General features: G+C 51.4%; 1 protein-coding gene across 1 annotated transcript in view; it reads left to right on the top strand.

Annotated features, from left to right (window-relative positions):
- Positions 1-19957, top strand: part of DNAH6 (dynein axonemal heavy chain 6) — a 3261518-nt gene that overhangs the window by 3210631 nt on the left and 30930 nt on the right.

Raw genomic sequence — 19957 nt, 5'->3', positions numbered from 1 at the left:
TATGGTATTCGATGGATCATTTTAAAATCTTAAAGCAGAACTGTATGGGTATTAAAAGATTTTAAGGGGTAATTTTCAAACAGCCCACCTAAATTAGGTGGCAAAAACACACATGCCAATTTTCAAAACAGATTTATGCATATAAGTCCACTTTGAAAATTATCCCACCAAAATTACCCACACACCTATTTTCAAGAAAACTCCTCCTCAACTCTGCCTACAGAATATCTCTATTCAGTTCAGGCAAACTTATGTATATACTGGATGGAAACTTTTGTAAAAGGCCATTTCTGTTGGTAAAACAGTTTGAAAATGATCCTCTTTGTCAACATTGTTCAGTTTCAAAACGAAATAGCTGCAGTCCTCAAAGTTTCATAGCTGCTTCACAGCTGATATTTTTTCTATATCAAAATTGCCCCATCATAGTAATTATGGGCCTCATTTTCTAATATCGCAAAAAGGGGTGTTACCTTTTGTTAATAAGCATGTGTATCGCAAATTGCAATAACAACTATTAACCCAATTTGGGCTACATTGCAGTTCACAGTGGGGCGGATTTTAAGAGCCCTGCTCGCCGGTAAGCCTATTTTACATAGGCCTACCGGCGCGCACAGAGCCCCGGGACTCGCATAAGTCCCGGGGTTTTCTGAGGAAGCGTGTCGGGGGCGTGGGCCTGAACCGCGCAGCGTTTTCGGGGCGTGTCGGGAGCGTTCCGGGGGCGGGCCCGGGGGCGTGGCTACGGCCCGGGGGCGTGGCCGTGCCCTCCGGACCCGCTCCCAGGTTGCGTCCCGGCGCGCTAGCGGCCCGCTGGCGCACGGGGATTTACGTCTCCCTCCGGGAGGCGTAAATCCCCCGACAAGGGTAAGGGGGGGTTTAGACAGGGCCGGGCGGGTGGGTTAGGGTAGGGGAAGGGAGGGGAAGGTGAGGGGAGGGCAAAAGAAAAGTTCCCCTCCGAGGCCGCTCCGATTCGGAGCGACCTCGGAGGGAACGGGGGTAGGCTGCGCGGCTCGGCGCGTGCCGGCTATACGGAATTGATAGCCTTGCGCGCGCCGATCCAGGATTTTAGCGGATACACGCAGCTACGCGCGTATCTACTAAAATCCCGCGTACTTTTGCTGGCGCCTGATGCGCCAGCAAAGTATGCCTATTTGTGCGGTCTGAAAATCTACCCCAGTGTTTTCTGGACAGCCTGTTTCAGTATATGAGAGAGAGAGAGAGAGAGAGAGAGAGAACAAGCTAGGTGGAGAGAACATTGTCCAAATCTCATCTTGGAGTGAGTTTCCTCACTCCGAAGGCCATGAAATCTTCACAAGAGACCACTGTTCTGTTCGTACGTCTCATGTTGAATGTGAAAGCGGCCCCCAACCCCTACACTCATACCTAATCCCCACCTCGAGTTACTAGGTGACCCTCTCATAGGGATACAAATACCTGTCTAGGGAAGAGACACTATAGCAAGTCTCTCTCTCTCTCTCTCTCTCTCTCTCTCTCTCTCTCACCTTTACCAGCCTCTAGTGCACAATGTACCGCAAATGAAAGAGGTGTAGCTTTTGTTATAGCAATATATTTTAGATCTTAATGCATCTAAAAGGGTACATTTTCAATAAACTACTTGGCAAAGTATGAGTATAGTTTTCAGCTTACACAAACTGCCATATCAATTTAAAAATATTTAGAAGGCACCTATAACTATAGCTCTAGTCAGTGTACTAACTACAAACTTCCTCTACATACAAGCAGGCCAATTACCACCAATGGGTTACTCACCTCTGCCAGCAGATGGAGACAGAGTAAGAAGCTGACATCACAGATATATAGCCCCTCCCTGACATCAGCCCACCACTATTCTCCATTTCCATCATGGTTGACATGCATTTCTTTATTGGTGATTGCCTGTAAAAAGAAATAAAATAAAAATGAAGAAAACTAGAAGAAGAGATGATAATATTGCACTGCTTGCCTCCTGAGGTGATATCGTTAGTAGAAAGCCTTCAGTCCAGTAGCCTGGGTTGACGGGCACTTAAAAAACTAGCCATTCCAGGAAGGGACCCATTCCTACTCTCAGCCAAGGAGGGCTAAGCTCAGGTAAAAGTTTCTGTTTTTGCTTCATATAAAAAAAAAAAAAGAACAGATAGGAATAGGTTTAGTGATTCTCACAGGACAAGCAGGATGGTAGTCCTCACATATGGGTGATGGAGCCCAATCACGGAACACTTTTGTCAAAGTTTCTAGAACTTTGACTGGCACCTACTGGGCATGGTAAAAAATACAAGAGACTATTATCCACCCTTATTCTAATTAATCAACATACCAAAACATAAGGGTAGTATATTTAGTAATATTAACTATTACACATATCACATTACAATCATTTATTTAATAACTTTGTTGTGTTCCGCGGCCGTGGCGTGCCACGAACGTGGCCTCCTACCTTCTCCGCGGCGTTCCTTCGCCGCAGGAGCCCCGGGGGAGGGCTCTGATCCGGGCCGTCGCTCCCGCGCGGCTTCCAGTGCTACTCGCTGCAGGGGGAGCCATTCTGCTCCCCCCTCACGGCGTCCAGCAGCGTCCTCTCTCCGCGGGAGAAATCCAAGATGGCTGCTGCCATCCTTAGGCACGAGGCCATGCCTTCTCCACTGATTTAAAGGGACCTGATCCCTTTAACAAGCTTCACCTGTTCCTCAGCAGCCTAAGCAGGGGAAGTATAAAGGGAGACTTCCTCTGCTCATCCAGTGACTTGGCAACGTCCTCCAGCGCTGTCTACTCTGCTTGCTTCGGTGAGTCCCTCGAGCTTTGGATCCTGTTCCTGTTTTGTCTTGATGTTCCCGGTTCCTGACTTCAAATTGGCTTACGGTGATTCTCTGGTGCTCGACTTCGGATTGGCAAGCGGTGATTCTCTGGTGTGTGACCTCGGACTGGCAAATGGTGATCCTTCGGTGTGTGACCCCGGACTGGTGAGCGACAACCCTCTGGCACTCGACCCAGGACTCCTTCTGGACTACCATCTCCAAGGGCCTTCCTAAGTCCCAGCAGCCCGGGTCCCTACGGGCTCCTCCCGGGGGGACTGCGGGCTTCCAGGGCAAAGCTCCAGTCCGCCCTTGCACCGACACCTGACCTCTCAAAGGTCCACCTAAGTCCCAGCGGTCTGGGTCCCTATGGGCTCCTCCTGGGGGGACCACAGACTTCCAGGGGTGTAAACACAGCTCCTCTTCTCGTCTCTTCATCTGCCTCCGCAGTCGCCTCAGTTCCCAGTGCCAAGGGTCAGCTGGTCCCGTCTTTTGCTCTGCCTCGCCACCCAACGAGAGAACCTACGGATCCTTCAAAAGGTATACCATCCTCCCGTCGGCCAAGGGTTCACAAACCTGAGCATAACAGATTGTCAAGTCCATGGACCCGGCAGAGGCATCTGCCCGCCAGGCCATTCCGGGAATGGCCCAGCGCCTGATGGACCAGCAGAAAACCCTGGACGCCCTGGTTTCCTCCGTGCAGAGCTTTAGGGCCCATGAGGCATTAGGGCCCATGAATCCTACACTGCCGTCTCCGCCTGGGGCTCAAGGAGCCTGCGCTACTCAGTCACACACCGCCCAGACCTCCAGGGGTGACCTGAGGCATGTAACTCCAACTCAACTCCCGGTGCCCTCTCGATACGCCGGAGATGTGAAGTTGTGTCGAGGATTCCTCAGCCAGTGCCAGGTCCATTTCTCCTTGCTGCCGGCGCAGTTTCCCAGCGACCTGGTCAAAACCAGCTACATTATGTCCTTGCTTGACGGAAGCCTCTGATTTGGGCCTCTCATCTGTGGGAGAGAAGGGATCCTATCTTCGGGGACTTGAGTCAGTTTCTGTCTGCCTTCCGGCAGATGTTCGACGAACCCATCCGCAAACCCACTGCAGTTTCGGAACTGCTCCAACTGCGACAGGGCACTCGGACAGTGGCCGAGTATGCAACGGAATTCCGCACCCTGGCCGCAGAACTGAATTGGAGGGAAGATTGCCTGCATGGAATCTTCCTGGAAGGGCTAGCCTCACACCTTCAGAATGAGCTAGCAGAGAGAGAACTTCCGGACGCTCTTGATGCTGTGATAGAAATGGCTAACCGAGTGGATCGCCGAATGAGGTTTCACCTTCCGGCAGTTAAGGTGACAAGAAGGCCCTCATCTCCGCCCAAAGGCACGTCTGAAGCCCTTCGGGCACCCACCGAGGAACCCATGGAAGTGGGACGGGGGAAGTTGTCCTCTTGCGAACGCCATCGGCGAATAAAGAAGGACCTCTGTTTTTATTGCGGCGCAGCGGGCCACCGGATAGCCACATGCCCTGCGCGATCGGAAAACTCCCGTGCCTAGGACCAGGAGGAGGCCTCTTCCTAGGCTCAACTTCATCTGCACCTCCATTGACTGTTCCAGTGGCGCTAACATCACCCACTGGTGAGTTCCATACGTTAGCCCTGGTCGATTCAGGCGCCGGTGGCAATTTCATAATGCAGAAATTGGTGGAGCAGCTGAAAATTCCTCTGGCCTGCATCCCTGCTCCTTTGGTCATCTCTTCCATCCAAGGGAGACCCCTCCCAGGCCGTGTGACCCACATGACAGAACATACCCCGTTAAGGGTCGGGCTCCTTCATCACGAAAAGATGACATTCCACGTCCTGGAGCACTCGATGCACCCGGTAGTAGGGATGTGAATCGTGTGCCCTATCGTCTTAACGATTGAAATCGTCTGGCAGGAGAAGAAAATCGTGTTGGCACGATTTTTTAGTTAAAAAATCGTTTTTTTCCGATTAGTGTGCACTAACGGGAGTTAGGACGCACTAACTCCCGTTAGTGCACACTAACAGAAAATGATACAATTTGACACTTTTCAGGTCAGTTAAGGTCAGTTTAGGAATGAATATGTATTCCTATTGGCTGCCCTCTTATTTATTCATGTTACCAAGGTTCCCACTGACAATATATGGGGGATGGGAAATGGAAACAGTTGGTAGCTTGACAAAAAAAGTAATGTGATCAGTCAATGTGACTAGAACTTGTGCCCTAACCCTGATACCAGGGGTGTTGTGATCTTCCTGCACACAGTGCCCTAACCCTGACACCAGGGGTGTTGTGATCTTCCTGTACACAGTGCCCTATCCCTATTAATACCAGGAGTGTTGTGATCTTCCTGCACACAGTGCCCTCACCCTGATACCAGGGGTGTTGTGATCTTCCTGCACACAGTGCCCTAACCCTGACACCAGGGGTGTTGTGATCTTCCTGCACACAGTGCCCTATCCCTATTAATACCAGGAGTGTTGTGATCTTCCTGCACACAGTGCCCTAACCCTGATACCAGGGGTGTTGTGATCTTCCTGCACACAATGCCCTAACCCTGACACCAGGGGTGTTGTGATCTTCCTGCACACAGTGCCCTATCCCTATTAATACCAGGAGTGTTGTGATCTTCCTGCACACAGTGCCCTAACCCTGATACAGGGGGGTTGTGATCTTCCTGCACACAATGCCCTAACCCTGACACCAGGGGTGTTGTGATCTTCCTGCACACAGTGCCCTATCCCTATTAATACCAGGAGTGTTGTGATCTTCCTGCACACAGTGCCCTCACCCTGATACCAGGGGTGTTGTGATCTTCCTGCACACAGTGCCCTAACCCTGACACCAGGGGTGTTGTGATCTTCCTGCACACAGTGCCCTATCCCTATTAATACCAGGAGTGTTGTGATCTTCCTGCACACAGTGCCCTAACCCTGATACCAGGGGTGTTGTGATCTTCCTGCACACAGTGCCCTAACCCTGACACCAGGGGTGTTGTGATCTTCCTGCACACAGTGCCCTATCCCTATTAATACCAGGAGTGTTGTGATCTTCCTGCACACAGTGCCCTAACCCTGATACCAGGAGTGTTGTGATCTTCCTGCACACAATGCCCTAACCCTGACACCAGGGGTGTTGTGATCTTCCTGCACACAGTGCCCTATCCCTATTAATACCAGGAGTGTTGTGATCTTCCTGCACACAGTGCCCTAACCCTGATGCCAGGGGTGTTGTGATCTTCCTGCACACAATGCCCTAACCCTGACACCAGGGGTGTTGTGATCTTCCTGCACACAGTGCCCTATCCCTATTAATACCAGGAGTGTTGTGATCTTCCTGCACACAGTGCCCTAACCCTGACACCAGGGGTGTTGTGATCTTCCTGCACACAGTGCCCTATCCCTATTAATACCAGGAGTGTTGTGATCTTCCTGCATGCAGTGCCCTAACCCTGATGCCAGGGGTGTTGTGATCTTCCTGCACACAATGCCCTAACCCTGACACCAGGGGTGTTGTGATCTTCCTGCACACAGTGCCCTATCCCTATTAATACCAGGAGTGTTGTGATCTTCCTGCATGCAGTGCCCTATCCCACCTGCATTACTAGTGAGAGGCTGGCTTCACAGACAGGAGGGAGCTGCCTGACCCTCACTCCTCCCTTCCCCCATGTCCCAGCCAGTGAATTGGATAAGTTCTTGGAGAAGTCCATTACCTGCTATTAAGTTCACTTAGGGGTAGATTTTAAAAGAAGCGCGATCAGCCTACTTTTGCTTGCGCATCAGACTCAAGCAAAAGTACGCTGGATTTTAGTAGATACGCGCGGAGCCGCGCGTATCTACTAAAATCCTGGATCGGCGCGCGCAAGGCTATCGATTTTGTATAGCCTGCGCGCGCCGAGCCGCGCTGCCTCCCCCCGTTCCCTCCAAGGCCGCTCCGAAATCGAAGCGGCCTTGGAGGGAACTTTCCTTTGCCCTCCCCTCACCTTCCCCTCCCTTCCCCTACCTAACCCACCCGCCCGGCCCTGTCTACACCCCCCCCTTACCTTTGTCGGGGGATTTACGCCTCCCGGAGGGAGACGTAAATCCCCGCGCGCCAGCGGGCCTGCTGCGCGCCGGGCCGCGACCTGGGGGCGGGTACGGAGGGCGCGGCCACGCCCCCGGGCCGTAGCCACGCCCCGTACCCGCCCCCAAAACGCTGCCGACACGCCCCCGGAACGCCGCGACGACCGGCCCCGCCCCCCGACACGCCCCCGACACGCCCCCCTCCGAGAACCCCGGGACTTACGCGAGTCCCGGGGCTCTGCGCGCGCCGGGAGGCCTATGTAAAATAGGCTTCCCGGCGCGCAGGGCCCTGCTCGCCTAAATCCGCCCGGTTTTGGGCGGATTTAGGCGAGCAGGGCTCTGAAAATCTACCCCATAGAGAATAGCCACTGCCATTAGCAATGGTTACATGGAATAGACCTTAGTTTTGGGTACTTGCCAGGTTCTTATGGCCTGGATTGGCCACTGTTGGAAACAGGATGCTGGGCTTGATGGACCCTTGGTCTGACCCAGCATGGCATTTTCTTATGTTCTTATGTTCTTATGGGTGAGGGGGGGGGAGGATGGTGAAGGCTGAGACAGCTCCCTCCCTGCATTACTATTGAGAGGCTGGCTTCACAGACAGGGGGGAGCTGCCTGACCCTCACTCCTCCCTTCCCCCAAGTCCCAGCAAGTGAATGGTGTGTGGGTGAGGGGGGGGGGGGAGGAGGATGGTGAAGGGTGAGACAGCTCCCTCCCTGCATTACTAGTGAGAGGCTGGCTTCACAGACAGGGGGGAGCTGCCTGACCCTCACTCCTCTCCTCCCCCATGTCCCAGCCAGTGAATGGTGTGTGGGTGAGTGGGGGGTGGGAGGATGGTGAAGGCGGAGACAGCTCCCTCCCTGCATTATTAGTGAGAGGTTGGCTTCACAGACGGGGGGGGGGGAGCTGCCTGACCTTCACTTCTCCCTTCCCCCAAGTCCCAGCAAAGTGAATGGTGTGTGGGTGAGGGGGGGGGGGTATGGTAAAGGCTGAGACAGCTCCCTCCCTGCATTACTAGTGAGAGGCTGGCTTCACAGACAGGGGGGAGCTGCCTGACCCTCACTCCTCCCTTCCCCCAAGTCCCTGCAAGTGAATGGTGTGTGGGTGAGGAGGAGGGAGGAGGATGGTGAAGGGTGAGACGGCTCCCTCCCTGCATTACTAGTGAGAGGCTGGCTTCACAGACAGGAGGGAGCTGCCTGCCCTCACTCCTCCCTTCCCCCAAGTCCCAGCAAGTGAATGGTGTGTGGGTGAGGAGGGGGGAGGAGGATGGTGAAGGGTGAGACGGCTCCCTCCCTGCATTACTAGTGAGAGGCTGGCTTCACAGACAGGAGGGAGCTGCCTGACCCTCACTCCTCCCTTCCCCCAAGTCCCAGCCAGTGAATGGTGTGTGGGTGAGGGGGGGGGGGTATGGTGAAGGCTGAGACAGCTCCCTCCCTGCATTACTAGTGAGAGGCTAGCTTCACAGACAGGGGGAGCTGCCTGACCCTCACTCCTCCCCTCCCCCATGTCCCAGCCAGTGAATGGTGTGTGGGTGAGGGGGGGGGGGGAGGATGGTGAAGGCTGAGACAGCTCCCTCCCTGCATTACTAGTGAGAGGCTGGCTTCACAGACAGGGGGGAGCTGCCTAACCCTCACTCCTCCGGGGTGTTGTGATCTTCCTGCACACAGTGCCCTATCCCTGATACCAGGGGTGTTGTGATCTTCCTGCACACAGTGCCCTAACCCTGACACCAGGGGTGTTGTGATCTTCCTGCATGCAGTGCCCTATCCCGCCTGCATTACTAGTGAGAGGCTGGCTTCACAGACAGGAGGGAGCTGCCTGACCCTCACTCCTCCCTTCCCCCATGTCCCAGCCAGTGAATGGTGTGTGGGTGAGGGGGGGGGAGGATGGTGAAGGCTGAGACAGCTCCCTCCCTGCATTACTACTGAGAGGCTGGCTTCACAGACAGGGGGGAGCTGCCTGACCCTCACTCCTCCCTTCCCCCAAGTCCCAGCAAGTGAATGGTGTGTGGGTGAGGAGGGGGGGGAGGATGGTGAAGGGTGAGACAGCTCCCTCCCTGCATTACTAGTGAGAGGCTGGCTTCACAGACAGGGGGGAGCTGCCTGACCCTCACTCCTCCCCTCCCTCATGTCCCAGCCAGTGAATGGTGTGTGGGTGAGTGGGGGGTGGGAGGATGGTGAAGGCAGAGACAGCTCCCTCCCTGCATTATTAGTGAGAGGCTGGCTTCACAGACAGGGAGGGGGGGAGCTGCCTGACCCTCACTTCTCCCTTCCCCCAAGTCCCAGCAAGTGAATGGTGTGTGGGTGAGGGGGGGGGGGGGTTATGGTGAAGGCTGAGACAGCTCCCTCCCTGCATTACTAGTGAGAGGCTGGCTTCACAGACAGGGGGGAGCTGCCTGACCCTCACTCCTCCCCTCCCTCATGTCCCAGCCAGTGAATGGTGTGTGGGTGAGTGGGGGGTGGGAGGATGGTGAAGGCAGAGACAGCTCCCTCCCTGCATTATTAGTGAGAGGCTGGCTTCACAGACAGGGGGGGGGAGCTGCCTGACCCTCACTTCTCCCTTCCCCCAAGTCCCAGCAAGTGAATGGTGTGTGGGTGAGGGGGGGGGTTATGGTGAAGGCGGAGACAGCTCCCTCCCTGCATTATTAGTGAGAGGTTGGCTTCACAGATGGGGGGGGGGCTGCCTGACCCTCACTTCTCCCTTCCCCCAAGTCCCAGCAAGTGAATGGTGTGTGGGTGAGGGGGGGGGTGTATGGTAAAGGCTGAGACAGCTCCCTCCCTGCATTACTAGTGAGAGGCTGGCTTCACAGACAGGGGGGAGCTGCCTGACCCTCACTCCTCCCTTCCCCCAAGTCCCAGCAAGTGAATAGTGTGTGGGTGAGGAGGGGGGAGGAGGATGGTGAAGGGTGAGACGGCTCCCTCCCTGCATTACTAGTGAGAGGCTGGCTTCACAGACAGGAGGGAGCTGCCTGCCCTAACTCCTCCCTTCCCCCAAGTCCCAGCAAGTGAATGGTGTGTGGGTGAGGAGGGGGGAGGAGGATGGTGAAGGGTGAGACGGCTCCCTCCCTGCATTACTAGTGAGAGGCTGGCTTCACAGACAGGAGGGAGCTGCCTGACCCTCACTCCTCCCTTCCCCCAAGTCCCAGCCAGTGAATGGTGTGTGGGTGAGGGGGGGGGGGTATGGTGAAGGCTGAGACAGCTCCCTCCCTGCATTACTAGTGAGAGGCTAGCTTCACAGACAGGGGGAGCTGCCTGACCCTCACTCCTCCCCTCCCCCATGTCCCAGCCAGTGAATGGTGTGTGGGTGAGGGGGGGGGGGAGGATGGTGAAGGCTGAGACAGCTCCCTCCCTGCATTACTAGTGAGAGGCTGGCTTCACAGACAGGGGGGAGCTGCCTAACCCTCACTCCTCCGGGGTGTTGTGATCTTCCTGCACACAGTGCCCTATCCCTGATACCAGGGGTGTTGTGATCTTCCTGCACACAGTGCTCTAACCCTGACACCAGGGGTGTTGTGATCTTCCTGCATGCAGTGCCCTATCCCGCCTGCATTACTAGTGAGAGGCTGGCTTCACAGACAGGAGGGAGCTGCCTGAACCTCACTCCTCCCTTCCCCCATGTCCCAGCCAGTGAATGGTGTGTGGGTGAGGGGGGGGGGGAGGATGGTGAAGGCTGAGATAGCTCCCTCCCTGCATTACTACTGAGAGGCTGGCTTCACAGACAGGGGGGAGCTGCCTGACCCTCACTCCTCCCTTCCCCCAAGTCCCAGCAAGTGAATGGTGTGTGGGTGAGGAGGGGGGGGGAGGATGGTGAAGGGTGAGACAGCTCCCTCCCTGCATTACTAGTGAGAGGCTGGCTTCACAGACAGGGGGGAGCTGCCTGACCCTCACTCCTCCCCTCCCTCAAGTCCCAGCCAGTGAATGGTGTGTGGGTGAGTGGGGGGTGGGAGGATGGTGAAGGCAGAGACAGCTCCCTCCCTGCATTATTAGTGAGAGGCTGGCTTCACAGACAGGGGGGGGGGGAGCTGCCTGACCCTCACTTCTCCCTTCCCCCAAGTCCCAGCAAGTGAATGGTGTGTGGGTGAGGGGGGGGGGTTATGGTGAAGGCTGAGACAGCTCCCTCCCTGCATTACTAGTGAGAGGCTGGCTTCACAGACAGGTGGGAGCTGCCTGACCCTCACTCCTCCGGGGTGTTGTGATCTTCCTGCACACAGTGCCCTATCCCTGATACCAGGGGTGTTGTGATCTTCCTGCATGCAGTGCCCTATCCCTATTAATACCAAGAGTATTGTGATCTTCCTGCACACAGTGCCCTATCCCTAATACCAGGGGTGTTGTGATCTTCCTGCACACAGTGCCCTATTCCTGATACCGGGGGTGTTGTGATCTTCTTGCACCCCCCCCCTCACCCACACACCATTCACTGGCTGGGACATGGGGGAAGTCAGGAGTGAGGGTCAGGCAGCTCCCCCCTGTCTGTGAAGCCAGCCTCTCACTAGTAATGCAGGCGGGATAGGGCACTGCATGCAGGAAGATCACAACACCCCTGGTATCAGGGTTAGGGCACTGTGTGCAGGAAGATCACAACACCCCTGGTATCAGGGTTAGGGCACTGTGTGCAGGAAGATCACAACACTCCTGGTATTAATAGGGATAGGGCACTGTGTGTAGGAAGATCACAACACCCCTGGTGTCATGGTTAGGGCACTGTGTGCAGGAAGATCACAACACCCCTGGTATCAGGGTGAGGGCACTGTGTGCAGGAAGATCACAACACTCCTGGTATTAATAGGGATAGGGCACTGTGTGCAGGAAGATCACAACACCCCTGGTGTCAGGGTTAGGGCACTGTGTGCAGGAAGATCACAACACCCCTGGTGTCAGGGTTAGGGCACTGTGTGCAGGAAGATCACAACACCCCTGGTGTCAGGGTGAGGGCACTGTGTGCAGGAAGATCACAACACCCCTGGTATCAGGGATAGGGCACTGAGTGCAGGAAGATCACAACACCCCTGGTATCAGGGATAGGGCACTGAGTGCAGGAAGATCACAACACCCCTGGTATCAGGAATAGGGCACAAGTTCTAGTCATATTGACTGATCACATTACTTTTTTTGTCAACTACCAACAGTTTCCATTTCCCATCCCCCCAACCATCACCTCAGTTGGAACCTTGGTAACATCAATAGATTAGAGGGCAGCCAGCCAATAGGAATACATATTCATTCTTAACTGACCTTTACTGACCTGGAAAGTGTCAATTTGTATCATTTTCTGTTAGTGCGCACTAACACGATTTAACGATTTTTAACGATAAATCGTTAGAATTTCTATTGTATTGTGTTCTATAACGATTTAAGACGATATTAAAATTATCGGACGATAATTTTAATCGTTGAAAAACGATTCACATCCCTACCCGGTAGTCCTGGGCCTTCCATGGCTCCAAGAGCACAGTCCCCATTTTAACTGGAAGACCTTACAGCTGACCCGTTGGGATCCTAGCTGTCATGATAAATGTCTTCAATCTGTAGTCCCAGTCTGCTGCTCCGTGGCCTCCACCAGTCTTTCAGGCCTGCAGGCCCCCTATGCTTTATACGCGGATGTGTTCTCTAAACAAAAGGCTGAGATTCTCCCACCTCATCGATCCTTCGATTGTGCCATCAATCTTCTCCCGGGCACTAAGCCTCCTCAAGGATGCACCTATGGACGCAGGCCATGAATGAGTATATCTGAGAAAACCTGGAGAGGGGCTTCATCCAGAAGTCAAAGTCCCACGCAGGGGCTGGATTCTTCTTCATCGGGAAGAAGAATGGAATACTCCGCCCCTGCATTGACTACCGAGGCTTGAACGCTATAACAATCAAGGACCGTTATCCCTTGCCCCTCATCTCTGAACTCTTTGACCGGCTACAGGATGCGAGGATCTTTTCCAAGTTGGACCTCCGAGGGGCTTGCAACCTTATTCGAATTAAGGAAGGTGATGAATGGAAGACGGCCTTCAATACACATAGTGATGCCGTTCGGGCTTTGTAATGCCCCCGCAGTATTCCAGAATACTATTAATGAGATATTCCGCGACCTCCTGTACCAATGCGTGGTGGTATATTTGGACGACATCCTGATTTTCTCCGATACCTTGGCCGCTCACTGGCGGCACGTCGTCCAAGTCTTACAATGCCTCAGGGAACATAAGCTGTATACGAAGCTTGAAAAGTGCCTGTTTGAGCAGGAGTCTCTTCCCTTCCTGGATATATAGTCTCCAGTCAGGGATTCCGCATGGATCCGCAAAAGCTAAGCGCCATTTGGGAATGGCCACAGCCGTCCGGGCTCAAGGCACTCCAAAGGTTTCTGGGCTTCGCAAACTATTACCGCTCTTTTATCCCTCACTATGCCTCCATTTTTGCCCCGATGACAGCCCTGACCCGGAAAGGCGTGGATCCCAAAAAGTGGCCTCCGGTAGCAGAGGCCGCCTTTCATCGCCTCAAGGAGGCATTCATGCAGCAACCATGCCTTCGGCATCCGGATCAGCAACGTCCCTTCTTTATCGAGGTAGACGCATCTTCGGAGGGAGTAGGGGCCGTCCTGAGCCAGGCCTCCGAAGGCCATAAGCTACGCCCATGTGCCTTCCTCTCCCGCCAGTTCTCGCCTGCTGAATGAAACTATGCCATCGGCGACAAGGAGCTCTTGGCCATCAAGGTGGCCTTAGAAGAGTGGCGCCCATGGCTGGAAGGGGCACCCACCCTGTGCCGTGCGGGTTGAACCCCGCCCCACCTCTGACGTCATCTGGAGGCGTTGGCATAAGGGCCGAAAGGGACGCCGGACTCACCATTGCTTTTTCAACATTGGATCTCACAGCGCTGCTCCTAGCTAGAAGGCAGGAGCTTCCTCTGCTTCTATCAGCTAAACGCTGAAACCCTAACCAGGGCTTGTGACCATCTTCGTCCTCCCTGTGCTGTGCAGGTTGAACCCCGACCCCAACCTCTGACGTCATCTGGAGGTGTTGGCATAAGGGCAGAAAGGGACGCCGGAGGCATACGCGCTGGGGCGTCGCATGCTGGGGCGTCTCACGCCGAAGATGCGTGACAAAGGAGCATGCCCCTTTGTGCGCCCCTTCGTGCGTCACTTCCTTTTGTACTAATTTCTACTATTTCTCTTTTATCTTTATCTCTAGATGGTATCGGTAACTGCAAAGATAGTACAATGAATATCACCACTATTTCTGGTCAAGGAAGATATGGCGATCTCCAACAACCCAAACAACTTCATACAAGACCTCGTCAGTTAATTTCAGTCACAATGCATAACTTCATTAATTCCACACCCAATATTATTTACAACATTAACTATACTATTAGTTAACATTCAATCTATAAGAAAAAAGACTCAAATAATTCATGATTTAATCACCTCTACATCAGCAGACATAATTTTACTAACGGAAACCTGGTTATATGATCATGACACAGTAATTTTAAATAGTTTATGTCCACCTGGATATATACCAATATCACAACCACGAGTTGATCGCAAAGGAGGTGGTTTATTAGTAATAATAAAAACATCCTTATCTCCATGCAAAAAACCTATTACTACAAATGATTCAAAGATAGAAATGCTACTAGTAACCACCAACTGTATAAATATATGTTTAATATACAGTCCCCCAGGAGCATTCCATAATCAAATATCATCTTTTTTAGAAACCCTAGTCACCTTACCATGTGACCTAATGAATAAAATACTAGCTGGTGACTTTAATTTACACTATAACAAACTGCAACAGAATCGACTGTTAAATCTATCAGATGCTCTTAATGGTTTAGATCCATTTCCTTCCCACGCATTCTCCTTCCCACTCCCTCCCCCTCATTCTCCCTCCCACCTCTATTCTCCCCCCTCTAGTCTCCCTCCCACTCCCTCTCACCTCCCCCCTCTAGTCTCCCTCCCACTCCCTCTCACCTCCCTCCCCCCTCCTCTCAGTCACTCCCCCTCTCCCCGCAGTCACTCTCTCCTCCCTCCCCCCTTCAATCACTCTCTCCTCCTTCCCCCCCAGTCACTGTCTCCTCCCTCCCTCCCCTCAGTCACTCTCTCCTCCCTCCCCCTCCCCTCAGTCACTCCCCCTCTCTCAATCCCCTCCCCTCGCCGCCGCCACTACTGCTCCTCCCAGCGCCATTTTTTTTCAGGCACGCTCTGCTCTGACCGACATGCTCGCCCGCGCATGCGCGGTACAGCTGCTTTCTACTGCGCATTTGCGGAACGTCGGTCAGAGCCCATTTATAAGGTAGATTTGTCTGCGAGCCAGATGCAGCCATCAAAAGAGCCACATCTGGCTCGCGAGCCATAGGTTCCCGACCCCTGGTTTAGACTTAGAAACCTTGATAAATAAACCTACACATAGATTAGGAAATACACTTGATCAAATTTATTTTAACTCATCATTTATCACATTTCAGTTAGATGTTGATCCGGTCCCACGGTCAGACCACTATCTAATAAAAGATGTAGGAACCTAAAAAATAAGAAACAATAATAATGAAAATACCAAACTATGTGAGAATAAAATACTACGTCATAGTAAAATCAATACAGAAGAACTATCTGAAGCAATCATAAATTAAAATCCATATACGGAAGTCACTAACATGTTATCATTTTGGAATGACAATATAAACAATCAACTAGATAAGATAGCACCATTGAAACTTAAGAAGCTCCCAAATAAAAAAACAGCTGACTGGTATACAGAATCATTAAAAGTATGCAAAAGAAAACTTCAAAATTTAGAACACAGATGGACACTATACTTTAGACACTATACTTTAGAACACAGATGGACACTATACTTACTTGCAGAAATACAAGAAAGAACTCATTAAAACCAAAAAAGATTTTTATGCATCTAAACTAAAGAACGCCTATGGAAATCCTAAAATTCTCTTTTCAATAGTAAAGGAATTAACTATCATTACTGATGCAACTTCATCAGTAATGACAGATGATCTCTGTAATAAAATTGCTGACTCCTTTAAGAAAAAAACATAAAACATTTCACTAGAATTTGAGTCATTACCAATCCCAAAATCAAATACTCCACAATTGGCTTGCTCTTTTTCAGATTTCCACCCGACTAACGAGAATATTATCATTAAGATTCTAACTAAATCAAAACCATCCAACAGTCCATTCAATGCATGTCCTGGTCATATTCTCAAAGAGATTAAAGAAAAAATTGTTCCTTCTATATCAAACATTGTGAATGCCTCGCTCATTCAAGGCAAGTTCCCAGATGAACTCAAAAAAACATCAGTTCTACCAATTCCAAAGAAGAATTCTGATTTATTAGACCTTTCTAACTATCGACCTGTGGCTACCTTAACCTCTTTAGCCAAGATTATAGAATCAGTTGTGCTACATCAAATCTCAGATTACATTGAAGATAATAACATATTACACAATAACCAACATGGCTTCAGGAAAGGACATAGTACCGAATCACTACTCATTTCATCTATTGATACAATTATAAGAGGTTTCGACTCAAATACAAACTACATATTAGTTCTTCTTGACATATCAGCAGCGTTTGATACCCTTAACCATAACATTCTACTGGCTAACATCACAAATTTGTATAAATGGCTTAGCCTTGCAATGGTTTTCTTCTTTCATCTTGAACCGTCCTCAAAGGATAACTATAGGTAAACATAAATCTGAATGGTATACAACCAAAACAGGTGTCCCACAAGGCTTGGCACTATCTGCTCTTCTTGCTGGCCTAAACCTAAACTTCAAAATTTACGCTGACGATATACAATTTATAGTTCCTTTTTCAGACTCGTGGGCAAAAACCTTTTCTCTACTTCAACTATACCTGTCAATAATAAAAACGTGGTTATCACAAAGCAGACTAAAACTAAATACTACCAAAATAGAACTCATTTACCTATCTACAGTTCCTGACTCAATTCATCAATCGCCACAATCGTTCACTTTTGAAAATAAACCGATTCCTATCAAATCATACGCTAAAAACTTAGTGTGGATTGATGAATGTGATGGATGAATGTGGTGAGAATTTTTAGGGGATGATTAATACTAGTGCAATAGGGAGGTTATGTGCACAAAGTGGGTGCCCAAATAATATTGAATCTAACATTTATATGTATTGAAATGTTGTAATGTTGATATGTTGAAATGTTTAATACTATTTTAGTAAGTTTGCTCAGGTTGTGAACCCTTGGCCGACGGGAGGATGGTATACCTTTCGGAGGATCCGTAGGTTCTCTTGTCGGGTGGCGAGGCAGAGCAGAAGATGGGACCAGCTGACCCTTGGCACTGGGAACTGAGGCGACTGCGGAGGCAGATGAAGAGACGAGAAGAGGATCTGTGTCTTCACCCCTGGAAGTCTGTGGTCCCCCCAGGAGGAGCCCGTAGGGACCTAGACCGTTGGGACTTAGGTGGACCTTTGAGAGGTCAGGTGTCGGTGCAAGGGCTGACTGGAGCTTCGCCCTGGAAGCCTGCGGTCCCCCTGGGAGGAGCCCGTAGGGACCCGGGCCGCTGAGACTTAGGCAGGCCCTTGGAGATGGTAGTCCAGGAGTCCTGGGTCGAGTGCCAGAGGGTCGTCGCTCACCAGTCCGGGGTCACATACCGAAGGATCACCACTTGCCAGGGCGCGTTGTGTGGATATCCACAGATGATGCAACTCATCGGCAGAGAGTTGAGCTGTCGGAGACACAACTGTGATTGGGACAGGCAGTGGTGGGCATGGCTGCTTCCCATACACTATCTGAAACGGGGAGGATCCCGTAGCTGCGGAGATATGGGAATTTAGCGCAAATTCGGCCCAGGGTAGCAGGCTAGCCCAATCATTTTGTTTCTCATTAACATACAGACGAAAAAATTGCTTCAAGGTCTGATTAGTTCTCTCTGCGAGACCGTTGGTTTGTGGATGGTAAACAGACGTGTAGTCGAGGGTGACGTCAAACTTCTGGCAAATAGCCTTCCAGAATTTGGCGGAAAATTGAGGCCCTCGATCAGACAGGATGCCTTTGGGTAGGCCATGAAGCCTGAAGATGTGCTGGACGAACAGCTGGGCCAGCTGAGGGGCTGACGGCAATCCTGGCAAAGGCACGAAGTGCGCCATCTTGCTAAAGCGGTCGACTACCACCCATATTACATTCTTGCCATTGGATAATGGGAGGTCCACCACAAAGTCAATTGCCACATAGGTCCGCAGTTCAGAAGGTGCGGGTAATGATTGAAGTAACCACGGTTCAGAAGGCGGGGGTAAAGGTTGAAGTAACCCTGGGGTTGAACCGGAGATCCTCTTGTGGCGAGCACAGGTCTGGCAGGATTCTACATATGCCCGGACATCCTTATGTACCTTTGGCCACCAGTAATACCGGCGCAGGGTCTGCAGCGTGCGGGATTGCCCTGGGTGGCCGGAACAGCGTGAATCATGAGCCCAAGCCAGCAATTGTTTCCGTAAGCGTGGTGGGACCAGAGTTTTCCCAGGAGGAATGGTTGTGGTAGCCGACAGGAGGATACGGGATGACTCAGTGATGTACTGTGGTTCCTCTGAACCTTCCGTTGAATCAAATACCCGTGATAGGGCGTTGGGCTTAATATTCTTCCCAGCCGGTCTGTATCGGAGAATAAAATTGAAATGGGTGAAGAACAGGGCCCACCGGGCTTGTCGTGGGTTGAGCCGTTGTGCCCGATGCAAGTATTCTAAATTCTTATGGTCTGTGAAGACCGTAAACTGGTGTTTGTTTATTTATTTATTTAAAGTTTTTTATATACCACGCCAAGGGACAGAAATCTGACCCTCTAGGCGGTGTACATAGTAAAAACATACATAAGAACATAAGAAATTGCCATGCTGGGTCAGACCAAGGGTCCATCAAGCCCAGCATCCTGTTTCCAACAGAGGCCAAAACCAGGCCACTATTCATAACAATACAACACATTAAAAGACAAATAATAAAATACAATCAAACTGAGTTTATGAACCAACTTAACTATAAACTTAATCTTGAAGAGCGTTAAACTGTGTTATAAGCACATGTAAATAAGTATGTTTTCAGAATTTTCTTAAATTCATTACGGTTTGCTGTAACGAATTGAGGTCCTCAATCAGACAGGATGCCTTTGGGTAGGCCTGGAGCAGGATGTCTCCTTTGGGTAGGCCTGGAGCAGGATGTCTCCCTTCTCCTTCAGTCCAGAGAACCAGTACCTTACTCTCAACAAGGCCTAGGATTCTATTCCTGGTACTTTCTAATCCCCAAAAAATCAGGCGGCGTTCATCCAATCCTGGACCTACGTGCCCTCAACAAGTACCTCCAATGAGAAAAGTTGAAGATGGTAACCTTGGGTTCCCTCCTTTCTCTTCTGCAAAGAGGATATGCTCTGCTCTCTCGATCTCCAAGATGCGTACACACACATTGCGATAAATCCATCTCATCGCAGGTTCCTGAGATTTCTAGTCGGCCCCAAGCACTATCAATACCAAGTGCTCCCATTCGGCCTGGCATCTGCACCACGAGTCTTCACCAAGTGCCTCGTAGTAGTAGCAGCCTTCCTCAGGACTCAAGGTGTTCACGTCTACCCCTATCTAGATGATTGGTTGATCAGGGCTCCCACTCAGCAAACTGCTCTGTCGTCCCTACGTCTTACTTTACACACTCTGATTTCACTAGGATTTCTCGTCAACTACACGAAATCCTGCTTAGTCCCATCTCAAACTTTATCATTCATAGGGGCAGACCTGGACACCTTGCAGGCAAAGGCATTTCTGCCTCGACAGCGAGCTCTCACTCTCATCTCTCTCACACACCAGCTACAGTCTTAGCGCCGCATGACTGCACGCCACTTCCTCATCCTACTGGGACACATGGCGTCCTCAGTACAGGTTACCCCAATGGCCCGCTTGGCTATGAAAGTCATGCAGTGGACTCTAAGGTCACAATGGACTCAGTCCATCCAACATCCATCGACCACTGTCCATATCACCGACTCACTCCGTCAGTCTCTAGCCTGGTGGAAAAATCAGATCAATCTCCTCCAAGGCCTGCCCTTCCAGGCTCCAGAACTTCA

The sequence above is a fragment of the Rhinatrema bivittatum genome, chromosome 1 (genome assembly GCF_901001135.1).
Source record: "Rhinatrema bivittatum chromosome 1, aRhiBiv1.1, whole genome shotgun sequence".
NCBI lineage: Eukaryota > Metazoa > Chordata > Amphibia > Gymnophiona > Rhinatrematidae > Rhinatrema > Rhinatrema bivittatum.
Note: the sequence above shows the minus strand (reverse complement) of the source record. Positions and strands in the feature narration are given on the sequence as shown.